Here is a 14237-nt window from a genome sequence, read left to right on the forward strand (position 1 = left end):
CACTTATCTGAAACATAATGGCACAAACTAATCTCATAAAGAGGAAACATCCGAACTCTGTACAATCTGCATATATATATAAACATCACATGCGGAAGAACAGTGCAAGCTAGCTAGGCTGCTGTCACGACCCAGCTAGGGGCCGTGATGGGTACCCGGGGCTAACCACCGAGCACCGCTTGTGCCATCACTTATTAAGCTTATTTAGCAGGCATTTATCCGATTCATGCTTAATATATATATAATCCATTTTCATTTAGAACGAAATGCTTTTATACATTCGAGCCCTTAGGCTAGCAAAATAATATACATACATATATATATATATATATATATATATATATATATATATATATATATATATATATATATATATATATATATATATACATAATGACCATGCTATGAAACCACACGACCCACGTCGAGTATCTACGAGCCTCTAAGAGATGACATCTACAACTGTATACAAAAGAATCATCATAGGCACCTCCGGGACAATGGAGGGCTTTCAGTCAGCTAGCAGCCTCTAAGAATCCGGAGCAAGATCTCCTCCCTGTCTACCGGTGGGCATGAACACAGCGTCCATAGAAAAAGGACGTCAGTACGAATATTGCACCGAGTATGTAAGGCAGGAATGAAATAAACAAACATAATAGAAAGATCATGAGTCATGGGACAAAGATATAACCTGCACACAGGTCATAGGTAATCGTATTATTATCATATTTCACAGTTTACACAATCATAGAACCCATGTTATCACATCCCATACATCATCACGTACGTCATTATATACCTCATCACAACATAATCTGTATCGTTACCCGCGTCCGGGTAACCCTCATATGCCGCCCACTAGTGGTGATCATGCCCGGCCCTCTCGGCTCGGTGTAAACATCGCAGCCCGCATTAGCGGTGACATGCCCGGCCATATAGGCGCTGTGGAATCATACGCAGGCATCATTAGCGTTGACATGCCCGGCCATATAGGCGCGGTGGAATCATATCATCATAACATAAATCATAACACCTCATTATTATACATCTCAAGCCATAGCATCATGTTATCATTTCTTAGTGTCCCATGTACCCCATAGTGTTACAAGTTAGCATTACTTATCATCTTATTGTCATAACATACATTAGCATTAAGAGCATTCATTAGGCTTTAAGACAACCATACTATGTCGGGGTGACGTAAGGTCGTGAACCCCCGATTGTATTATGGACATTTATGAGTATCATGCCTTGCCTTGAAGGGAATAAAACATAAGGCGAGTGTTTACAGTAATAACATCATTAGCATTGTAGGAACAACATGCCACAATTTCTTGAATCTCTATACTCTAGCTCATTGTCATCACTATCATGCTCATAGAGGATTTAATATATGGAAGGGCTCTTAAGCTTCATCTTATAGCCTATTTATGAAAAGCTTGAAGGATTCATGCCTTTTGAAAGAAGAGTTAAGCCTCACATACCTTGGTCATTTAACTAAGCTATCGCTCACTTGTTCTCCTTCGATATCACGTCGCTACCTTCATGAGAGAATTCGAATTAACATTAGTTAATTGACTACAAGAACGCATCGTTAATTCTAGGAAAAATTGGGCAGCACTTCCTTTGTTTATACTACTTTTCCCATGTTTTATATCAACTCCCAACATTCACAATACTACTCACAATATCACAATCAACAACCATCATATATATATATTTAGCAAAATCCACCATTTTCCTCCAATTTTCCCATATTTCTCCTTATAACTCATCTTTGTGTTTTCACGCATTTAATACTTGTTTCATGATATAAACATCATTACAACGTATTCACAATCACAACTCTTCAACTTTCATGATTCAATTCCACTATCATTCAATTATGTCACTATTCACTCAATAATGACCCACTTTCTATGTTCTTCTACATTTCAAGTATCTAAGCCTTCCAATACCTTAAACAACATGAAGTGATCATGAAACTTACCTTGGATGATGGTTGAACAAGTCTTGAGTTGAAATACTTCACTTAGACAAAACCCTAGTTCCACCTTCTTTGGAATTCTTTGACTTAGATGAACTATGATGAGTTTCACACTCTTGATTTCATGAATTTGGGTGTTATTGATCTAGATTTTCACTTGAATTCTTGGTTTGGAAGTGTTTGGAAGTTTCTAGAGAGAGATTGGGTCGTGTAGTGAGAAGGAGAAATAATAAAAATGAACTTGGATCATATTTTTATAAATACAAAACCAGTCCCGATGCCATTATACGGTCCGTATAAATTTATACGGTCCGTATAATTGACCGTAAAACTGACTCAGTGATCACCCCTTTCTGTGTCAACTTGACGGTTCATTTGACGGGCCGTATAATTTTATACGGTCCGTATAATCTACCGTAAAACCCACTTTTCTTCAACTTCTTTCTGTGACACTTTAACGGTTCATTATACGGCCGTAAAACCATTATACGGTCCGTATAATTCGCCAGTTCACTGAGTCTTATTTTGTCACTTTGTTTAATTTCCGATCCTTACGGGACCTTCTTAACAATTGTTCAACACCTCAATACCAATCAAATGAACGTTACCACTCATCTCCATAACATCGTATACACTATATCCTTGTTAGCCTATTCACTGTACACTTAACGGGAAAATTTCCGGGGTGTAACAGCTGCCATATATACTGTACACAAAAGAATATAAGCCGATAAGGCTACATCGTCTGACTACTGCATACAACTGTCTACAGACTCTACTGGAATAAAGCTGTAGAAAGGACAGGACAAGGCCCCGTCGTAAACCATCTATATACATCTCAAAAGAATGGCCTACCAAAATAGGCTGCAACTCCGGATCGAATGGAGTGCACGATCGCTGTTGGATAAGGGTCCTACTAAGCCGGACCACCTCCCTGTCTACCTGTACCTGCGGGCATGAACGCAGCCCCCCAAGCAACGGGGAGTCAGTATGAATAATGTACTGAATATGTAAGGCATAAAGACAACAGGTATATATGTAGAAAAATGATGAATAAAATCTGAACTCATAAGCTGAAATGACTATCTACATGAATTTGTATAAACTAGTATTTGTCTGCCTCTGACTAAATCTGTATATCGGAAAACATGAGCATGCATATATATATATATATATAGTAGGTACACACCTCATTGTCACATCACAGGCCACACCTTTACCCCCTGTCAAGTGTGTCTTTCTCATGTATATACTCCAACATCATAGGTCACTCCTGGACCTCTCATAGGCCACACTTTCACCCCCTGTCAAGCGTTCCTTTCACATATAAAACGTAATATCACAGGTCACACTTTCACCCCCTGTCAAGTGCGCCTTTCACTCATACCCCTGAGAACTGGAAGTGAATGCGTAATATAAGTAAAACTGAATGACAGGATTCTCAACCAATAAAATGATAGTTTGCCTCTCATGGGCCTTACTGAACTCATACCACTAGGACAGGAAATCATAAAATCTATATATGGGGAAAATACCATAGCTGGGGTACGGGAACATCAAAACTGTATTTCTCTTAGAACTTATAAGAATAGAGTAATATGGAAACTCTCTTACTCGTTTATTAGTTCATATCATAGGATCATGCCAAAAAAAGAAGGAATAACCTTAACATACCTTGCCGTATATCAAATCGCCCAACTTCTACTTCTTGAACTTGTAAATCTACAATTAAGATAACATAAGCCTTAATTAGGCTACTTGCTTTGCTTACTAATCAACCCCAAGCACGTATAAAGCTTAACGAATCATAGATGACCATCTCTTTTATAAGCTTACAATGATAGCGCCTATATATATCCAAATACACGAAAATCCATCCCTAATCATTTCTTTAAAATAGTCTCATGCCACTACCTTACCCTTCATCAATCTATCACTTCCACAAATACCCTTTCTTTACCTAAAATCACTAAAGCTCTTGATAGCAACTCAAATACAAGGGTAGGAATCATTTATAAACCTTGAGGGGTCAAGAATCCCAAGAATCACCTTAACTTCAACTCCCTAAGCTTCCCATTCTTGGAGAAACCCTAGAAACAACCTTCTTTTTCACAAGCTCGGGTTTACGGGGTCCGGGTCTTGTCAAATCTTCACTATTATGCCATAAATGTTGGGAGAGCAAAATATTAGGGTTTTCTGATCTGGAAAAGAGAGAAATAAGACATAAATTTGTGGACCATGTATTTATACTCGAAGAATTAAATGTTTCAGTGGTCCGGTTCGACGAACGGGTCAACGACCCGTCGACGTGCTCGTCGACCTGCGCCTGCAGAATGCAGGGCTGCGGAACCCTATCGACGCCGCACAACGAAGGCCCGTCGACAGGTTCGACGACCCGTCGATCTTGACTGGTGTCTACAGACTTTTCTAATTCGGTTCAGATCGCATCGATTCAATTCGTTCAACTTCAAATCTTGTAAACCACCAGGAATACCTACTGGTACCATTGCACACGGGGGAGGACACTTCCTATCTCTAAAACTCGGGCTCGGGTCTCAATTCCCAAGGCATACCCAACTAGAAAATCATAAGTTCTACCACTACGAAGACGAGGGGTGTAACAATTAGCTTCCCAGAGCTCCCTCCAAATTTCTTTGCTAGAGAAGATGTGTTCTCCATGGCCACTTCTGTTGGAAAACCTCTAACTGTTGACTTGGCCACTGCAAATATGACAAGACCTAGCTGTGCAAAAGGTAAAATATAAGTGGATCTGTTAGCAGCTTTACCAAAGAGAATTAATATAGCAGAAGAGAATGAAACAGGCATGGTAAAGTCCAAATGGGTAAGGATTAATTATGATTACTTGCCTAAGTACTATAAACACTGTAAGTTGCAAGGTCATGAGGAGAAGGAATGTAGACTACTCAATCCAGAACTAGCCAAGCAATATAGGAAGGACATAAAGAAAGAAAATACAGATTTTGTCAATGCTGAAGGTCAGAATAAGGATGCCAAACAAAGAAGAGGTTTTAATGGAAGGTATCAAGCAAAACAGGAGTGGATGCAAAGCAGGAAGTATAAATATAGAAGAGATAAGTGTGGTGTCATAATAGGAGATGTAAATGATAACGAAAATAAGGAAGGGGAAAGAATAGTGCAAAATCAAAATGCTTTTGATGAGTTGGGAGAGAATGAACCAGATGCAGAGAGAGATGACACAACAGTCAATAGTCCTAACAAGTCCCCAGAGCAAGAAAGTAAGGGAAAGGAGGATGACTTACAACAAACTGAGTCAAGAGGTAGATCCAATGAAAGGAGTAGGGATGTTGGTCATGACATCAGTACTCAAACAATCAAAAACAAGGAGGAGTCAAGCAGCCACATGAGTCCAATAAAATGCATCCTTGATTCTGCAAGCAGTTCAACAAAGCAAAGAAACACCAATGAGAAAGTCAAATCTATAGCATCAGTATCAAAAAGTATGAATCATGTTTCAGCAAAGGGAGATGACTCTAGTCCAAAGAGTTATATAGGGGGAGATGATGCAAAGTATTATGACTCAGCAAAGAATACAAATAGGAATACAACAAAGAAATCAGGAGATCAGATTCAATTAAATAAAACAAGTAGTGGTAAAGCAAAGCAGGATAATATGGACTGTGAAGAGCAAGAATTAACAAGTTCAGATGATGGGGAGATGGAAATAGATAAAGAAAATGTTGAGCATAATGTGGTGCAGCTAAAGGATACTGACGCAATTACATGAACAGAAAATGTAGATGAGGATGTGGATACTGGGCAGGTGGTACTCAGGGGAGGCAGTCTTACTGGATCTACTGGGCTACTACAAGTTGGAAACAAGGATCTTGATGTGCATTCAATAGAGCATACTCTTAAATCAGCTGCAAGGGCTGGTAATATCTCACCTAAGTTGCTTGAAAAATGTGGGGTAAGGACAAAGAAAAGGACAACAAGGGATACAGGTGTTCCACCAGGCAGTGGAGTTCATACTAGAAGGCAGCATAATAAACTTAATAAATCATGATGAATGCTCTCATATGGAATATTAGGTCAGTCAATACAATGGAATCTTTTACGAGAGTGATTAAGATGTATCAACAATATCATTTTGGATTTATAGGTTTAATGGAACCTTTTCAAGATGCTATTAGAATTGAAGATTATAGAAGAAGAATTGGAATGGAGCATGCTATGGTCAATGTGTCTGGAAAAAAATGGGCTTTTGTGGAAGATTTGTTTGATTATCAGATTATAATTGATCATCCCTAACATTTAGCTATCAAGTTGAGTGTTAGGGGAAATCAGGAGGAAATGATAGTGTCTTTAATCTATGCTAAGTGTTCTCAGGTAGAAAGAATGGATTTATGGGAGTCATTAGAGGACTTGGCTTCATCAATGGTACTTCCACGGCTAGTAGGAGGAGACTTTAATGTGATTACCATAGAGGAGGAGAAATATGGCGGTCTCCCTATGACTATCAATAAGATGTAAGATTTTAGGTGTTGCATTCAAAACTGTGGTATGACAGATTTGGGATTTTCTGGGAGTAAATTTACTTGGTGGAATGGGCAAAGTGGAGAAGATTGTATTTTTAAGAGGCTTGATAGAGTGTTGGGCAATCAGGTCTTGCAAAACAAGTATTCTAATTTAGGTTTCACATCTTATCAGAAATGGGTCTGATCATGCCCCACTGCTGATATGTTATGCTGGAGACTCTATTCCTATTAAAAAACCTTTTAAGTTCTTGAACTTTTGGGTTAAGCATGAAAGTTTTTTGGATACAGTTAAAACACAGTGGACTGCAGATTTTATGGCCAAGACCTTCATTCTTTTTCATCATAAATTGAAAAAGGTGAAGGCTGCATTGGTTCAGTGGAGTAAAAATACTTTTGGAAATATTTTCCAGGAGATTGAAGATCTAGAAGAGGTGATCAAGGTACAGGAAGCACAGTTTGAAGTTTAAACATCTCCTTCAAACAGGGAAAGCTTACATAGAGTGCAAGCAAATTTGAATAGATTTTTGCACTTGGAGGAGAAATTATAGAAACAAAAGGCTGGAATGCAATGGTTTCAAGATGAGGATAGAAATACTAAGTTCTTTCATGCATATGTCCAGGGTAGAAGGAGAATATTGTAACTAAAAAGAATTCAGGGGTCTGATGGAGAATGGATAGAGGATATAGAAGAAGTAGCAGCTGAAGCTATTAGGTTCTTTGAAGAATAATTCACAAACCAGGCTGATCCAACTAATTTTGAAATACTTACTCAGGTACCACAAATGATATCTGAGGAGGAGAATAACTTTTTGGAAGCAGTACCAACAAAAGAGGTAGTTAAAGCAGTGGTGTTTCAACTGAATGGGGAAAGTGCTGGTGGACTTGATGGGTTCACTGGTCTTTTTTATCAAACTTGCTGGGAAATAATTGGGGATGATATCACTAATATGATAGCGACATTTTTCTGTGAGGCTGAACTACCCAAGTTTATTACTCATACTAATTTGGTCCTCCTACCAAAGAAGGAGGTGGTCAACACCTTCTCTGATATGAGACCTATTAGTTAGAGCAATTTCATTAATAAGATTTTTTCCAGATTGTTACATGAGAGATTGGTGGATAAACTTGTTGATATTGTTTCTCTGAATCAATCAAGTTTTGTTAAAGATAGGAGCATTGTGGAGAATGTCTTGTTGACTCAAGAGATTGTGGCTGATATAAGACTAAGGACAAAAGATGCAAATGTGATTATGAAGCTTGATATGGCCAAGGCCTATGACAGAGTTTCTTGGTTATTCTTGACTAAGGTGCTTAACCAGATGGGATTCTCAGAAAGAGTGACAGATATAATTTTCAGAATCATAAGTAATAATTGGTATTCAATTTTGGTAAACGGGCAACAACATGGTTTTTTTCAGTCCTCAAGAGGGGTTAAGCAGGGGGACCCACTGTCCCCTACTTTATTCTACTAGCAGTTGAAGTTTTATCAAGAAATCTGAATCATTTGCATCAGAAAGCTCAATTTAAAGGATTTGGAGTGCCTAAGTAGAGAGTCCAAAAGTGAATCATTTGGCCTATGTTGATGATATGATCATCTTTACATCAGCGGATCTGTGCTCTTTACAGTTGATCATGGATATTTTAAAGAAATATGAACAAACATCTGGCCAAAAGATTAACATGGAGAAGAGTCTTGTATACATGCACTCAAATGTTCCTGGGGACATTAGCATCACTGTGGAGATAGTCACTGGTATAAATAGAAAGGAGTTTCCTTTTATGTATTTGGGTTGCCCTATATATCATAGTAGGAGGAAAAAAGATTTCTTCAACTATTTAATCCTAAAGATCATGAACAGGCTGCAAGGTTGGAAAGGAAAGATATTGTCTTTTGGAGGTAGAGCAATACTGATTAAACATGTACTTCAGAGTATGCCAATACACATGCTTTCTGCAGTAAATCCACCTTTGGGGGTGATTAGACAAATGCATAAGATGTTTGCACAGTTCTTTTGGAGCAATACTATTGGAGGGAAGAGCAGACATTGGATATCATGGAATCAGATGTGTGTACCAACTACAAAAGAGGTCTGGGCTTTAGGTCACTTCATGATGTTTCACTGGCTTTATTTTGTAAATTATGGTGGAATTTCAGAACAAAACCTACACTATGGAGTGCTTTCATGAGCAACAAATACTGTAGAAAGGAGAATTCAGTGGTGGTACAATGGAAATATGGATCTCAAACCTGGAGAAAAATGTTGGAAGCAAGGGACTTAATTGAACATCAGATATGGTGGCAAGTAAAGGAAGGGGATTCTCAATTTTGGTATGATAATTGGACTGGACTAGGAGCTCTTTATTATGTTATCTCCGAAGATAGATATTGTTACATCCGGCATTTTTGCATGTTCGAAAAAAATTGAGATAATTTGACTTGTAATGAATAAGGCCATATTGGGACCTTACTTGGTATGAATGTGTCGGCTATGAATATATTGGTATGGAATAACGAAAGGAGGCCAAGGGCAAAATTGGAATTTTGAAGATTTGCTTCATGAATTACAAAATGTAACCAATTGGACTCAAAAAAAATATAAGAGAAATGAGGCCCAACAAAGGGAGCCCAACCGGCCAAACAAGGGCCCAAGTCCATGGAATTAATTAAATTTCCATGTGATAATTACAAATAAGGGAGCATATTATATAATGAGCCTTATCCTTTAGAGCTTTCAAGAAATAAGGAGAAAGAACAAAGCAAAAACAAGAACAAACATAAGGGACCATTTGGCCCTCTCTTGAAAATTCAAGACCAAGATTTAGCCATCAAAAAAATTGATTCTTCAAGTAAACTTACTAATTCAAGGGTGCTAAGTAACGTGGAGTCGTTGTTTCGGACGATCGGTGGTTCGTTTTCTCTAGCTACCAACTTGGGTCAAGTTAAGAAGTGAAGAAGAAAGGTGAGTTTGAATCTTTTTTTATGTGTTATGCATGGTTTGGAGATGTTGTAGTAAGCTAAAAAGGAAGAAATTCATGATAAAAATAATGTGGAAGTTTGGCCGTATGTATGTACATGTTGTATGTTTATGATGACTTGAATTCATGTTGGAATCTAGTTGTGGTTATGGTGGAATTTGTATTAGAAATGAAGGTTGAATGAATTAGTGAAAGTTGGAAATTATAAGGTATGGCCGTGTGGTGCTATGTGTAGGATGGAATATGAATTAAATTCCGTTAGTATGTTAATTGTGTTATTGTGAAATGAATGGATGAATAATGGTTCTTGTTGTCATGGAAAAATGGTTGCTATGTTGTTATAAGAAATTATGCAAATTTATTGTAACTTATGTAAATGTGGAAATGAAAGTAGGAAGATGCAAATTATGATTATCATTGATGAAGTTGGAAGATAGAAATATGTCATGAATATGTTTGCTAAAAGATTGGAAGTTGTGGGTGAATTATGCCTTTGGTAGGAGACTTGTATATTGTGTATACTTTATGTATATTTGGTGAAAACGATATGATATGCCTCCGAATTATGTTGTAGTGATCTTGATAAGTGATGAATATGAAAATGGTAAGATTGGTTTGGAAGTGTAAGGTCGGAATGAAAGATGTTATGTTAAGTCGGAAAGATGGCTAGTTATGCCATATTATGTGTTTTGTGATATTTGATGTTGTTATCGATGTTGTTGTTGAATTGTTGGGTTGTTGTGTTGATATATTAAGCCGAGCTAAGTCTCGGGGATGCTATATATATAGGGGAAATGCTGCCGAAATTTCGGTAGGCAATTATGTGATTAAGTATGGAATCCTAAAGGCTTGAATTGACAATTGGTAAACTTGACCATTTGTAGATTTTGGACGAAATTGGAATCGACGCCAAGCGAGCGTAAGGCGCTATCGAGGTATGTAAAGCCTACCCCTTCCTTCTTAGGCATGTTCTGAACATAATAGGCTCGACCGCGAGCCTTAAGTACGACTCCGTTCCTCGGAATTCGAGACGGAAAACCGCTCCAATTCCTTCAGTACAATTGAAACCATTTTCTTACAAGTTGCCTTTAAAGCGAACTTTTGTACGAAACTTCCCTAAACGGAGTCGGAACACTTCCAAACGATTATGGATGACCTCATAAGGTCTATTATCCGTAATTTACATATGTTGCCTCGAGTTGGTCCGAGGCGGGCCCACAAGGCCCAATATCTTCTGTATAACTTTAAACACTTCCGTTTTGTCCGATTTTCTCAGAAAACATCTGGACTATTATTTTGGTTATGATATGACTATTTTTATGCAATTCTTACAAAATGACTTCTGAACATCTGAGAGTCTGATTCTGATAATAATCTGTCGTGCCTTCCCAAGTAGGATATAGGCGCATATTATGAATGATATCCGAATACTCTGATTTGACTCGCCATTTGGCCTACTTCAGTTTGATTGGGTCTGTACAATGATCCGTATGTATATGGTTTCTCATTAATCAGTTCGTGCATGTGCTATGATTCCTTTCACCGGATCCCGGGCCGGTTTATATCGTGCGGATGGGCCGCCGAGTCCCTTGTCGGGGGCCGGGTCCCACGTATGAATTCCGAAGTATGATGTGTCCGGTTCCGGGGTACTGTGGTATATGTCGCCCCGGTTACCGTGTATATGTTACGAAGTATGATGTGTCCGGTTTCCCGGCGTGTGATCTGTCCCCGGGGTTACCGTGGTTATGATATGATGTGTTATGTGACGGAGATGTTCGAAGGTGTGAAATCTTCTGAAATATGATATGTTGTGGCGCCAAAGGCAGGAGTGGCGACCACGTTCTTGTGCCCTAATATGATTCTGTCTGTCTGATTGGATTCTGATTCTGTCTGTCCGTATGGATTATGATTCTGTCCGGTATCCTTCCGTCTGTCTGCCTGGACTACGACTTTGTCCGGTATATCTCTGTCTGTTCGTTGGATTACGATTCCGTTTGCTATATTTCTGTGCTTCCGGTTCAGACTATGATTATGTTTGTTATGTTTCTGCTTTACATACTCGGTACATTTTTCGTACTGACCCCCGGTTCTTCGGGGGCTGCGCTACATGCCCGCAGGTACAGACGCACTTGGAGACACGCCGCCAGTCTAGGGCTCAGATTCTGCTATTTTGGAGAGCTCCTTTGATCCGGAGCGTGTACTTTTGGTATATATCTTCTGTCTTCTGTATATTCTGTATGTATGGCAACTCCGGGTACGGCGGGGCCCTGTCCCGTCATATGACTCTGTATGTCTGTTAGAGGCCTGTAGATATGTTTGTGGGTTAGGGTCTTTCTGTACGGATGTATGTATATGTTGTGTTTGGGGCGACCCCATTCGCCGCGGCGGCCGGTACGCATACGTTTATATGTTGCTTTGCTGGCCGGTGTGGCCTTTGTTGGTATTTTCTGTGCGCAGGGTTATTTTGGATAGTCTATAAAACAAAGGAAACTCTGCCAAAATCTTTCTGGAAATTATCTAAATTTGAAATATAGCCTTGACGGCTTCTGTTTTATACTTGAATGCGTTTGATAACAGTTGAGATAACATTGGATATATGTGTTTGGGTGCCCAGATCGGGTACTAGTCACGGCCTACGGGGTTGGGTCGTGACAGATATGATGATAGAATTCAAAATGTGGCTGAATTAGTTGAGGATGGGAATTGGAATCAAGGGAGACTGGAGGAACTACTAAGTGCTGAAGTAGTTGAACATATCACTGCTAATATAACACTTCCTAGATTGCAAAAAGGAAGAGATAAACCATGGTGGCTGCTGGATACTAGAGGAGATTTCACTGTGAAATCAGCTTGGGATTTCATAAGATTAAGGGGCCAGGAACTTGATAGATATAAGTTCATGTGGATTAAAGGATTGCCTTTTAAGATTTCTTTTTTCTTATGGAGGTGCTGGAAGTATAAAGTACCTCTGGATGATGTTCTTAAGAAAATGAATTTTAATATGGTATCTAAGTGTTGGTGCTGTACAAGTCCTAAAGAAGAAACAATTCAACATGTTTTTCTCACATCTTACACTGCTAGAAGGACCTGGTTGTATTTCAGTAATGTTGCAGGAATCCAAAAAGATGGACTACAATTACAACAAATCATTGTTTCATGGTGGCAAGCACCTGTTACTGGCAGATTGAAGCAAGTGTACAATGCAGTACCAGCAATCATTCTATGGGAGCTTTGGAAGAAAAGGAATGGTATAAAACATGGCAATAGGAAAGCACGGAGCAAAGTGATTTATCAGGTTCTCTTAATGATTCAGAGATTGGTCCAGGTGAGGAATCCTAACCTGGGGAATATTCCTAACAAATGGGATGATTTGATTAAGAAATTGGAAAGGGGAGGGGCATCCCTAAAGGTGACTAAAGTGACTTGGAGAATGCCTCCTTTAGGCTGGTGTGCTTGCAACACAGATGGGGCTTCAAGGGGAAACCCTGGAAGAAGTTCTTATGGGTTTTGTCTAAGAGATGCTGAAGGGGATCTGATCTGGGCACAAGCTGAGGAGATAGGCCATGCTACAAACACTGAAGCAGAGGTTATAGTTATATATAAGTCTTTGAGATACTGTCAAGATAATGGGTTTAACAACATAATTATCCAGGCAGATTCTCAATTGGTTTAGAAAATCCTTACTGAAGGATGGAAACCACCTTGGAATATTGCAGAGTGGGTGGAGAGAGTTGAAGAGTTGAGGAAACACATGGAGGTGTCACTCATACTCTAAGGGAAGCAAATAAATTGGCAGATGCCCTAGCAAACTATGCTTTGGATTCAAGAGCTATTTTCTGGCAGAATTTTGAGGAACTGGAGGTTAACATGAGGAGCATTATAAATAGTGACAAGAGTCAGGTGCCATATTTAAGAATCAGGAGTTGAGAATGGAGTTAACAGTAGGAGAAGCAGTGGAACTAGAGTCCCTTCCATTCAAATCCTTATGGAGGAGAATGTGGAGGATTTTTGTTTACTAACTGTTTGCTTAATCTGTGCAGGTTTAATAGACCCTACAAGGAGAGGTACATACAGGCAGAATATAGGCATCATTTTTGGTAAATTCCTGGCAATCACACTCAACAAGGACAGCAAGATATCTTTTTTAGGACAAGTATTTTGGATGTATGTTTTACTTGTGGTATTAGCATCTTTTAATGCTCATTCAAGTGGATATGCATTCAATTTACATGGACTAAAAACATGGAGGGTTGAGGCATTTGGGGGTACAAGATGCGGAGAAGGGACTTTCAACATTATGATGCCATTTGATGTTCACAACAACAATAATACAGAAATGTCATCACAAACTCATCAGTACAACAGAGCAAGTTTCAATCAAGTGCAGGTCTTGGATAAAAACAAGTACAGATACAGGGAAAGCATCAAGGGCAAGCATTACAAGTCAGTAAGGGGTATACTCAAGCACTTTATACAGGTACAGACACGAAATGAGTGGAGCTTCAAGCTAAGAACACAGAAATGGTACCTTTGTCAACAACTCCTTGAAGACACATAGCAGCTCAGCTGGGAAGAAGCATACAGATCGAGGATACCTGCAAAAAACAAGCAAATAGAAGGTCAGAGCTACAGTGACATCAGAAATGAAAAGAATCAAATAAAAACTTATCTAAAGGCGGGAGATGCAGCAAGTTTGGACCATCAATGGTGTAAATCAGATGGACATCGAAGAGTTGACAAGGAAAACTCCTTCGATG

General features: G+C 39.0%; 1 long non-coding RNA gene across 1 annotated transcript; it reads right to left on the reverse strand.

Annotated features, from left to right (window-relative positions):
- Positions 1–4609: 4609 nt before the first annotated feature.
- On the reverse strand, positions 4610–14191 carry LOC132605075 (uncharacterized). The gene is made up of 3 exons (XR_009569015.1): positions 14009–14191; positions 5269–5397; positions 4610–4729 (listed from the first exon to the last, which is right to left on the reverse strand). It is a non-coding gene; the product is annotated as an uncharacterized LOC132605075 (long non-coding RNA).
- Between the last annotated feature and the right edge of the window lie 46 nt (positions 14192–14237).

Source organism: Lycium barbarum, chromosome 8 (genome assembly GCF_019175385.1).
Source record: "Lycium barbarum isolate Lr01 chromosome 8, ASM1917538v2, whole genome shotgun sequence".
Taxonomy (NCBI): Eukaryota; Viridiplantae; Streptophyta; class Magnoliopsida; order Solanales; family Solanaceae; genus Lycium; species Lycium barbarum.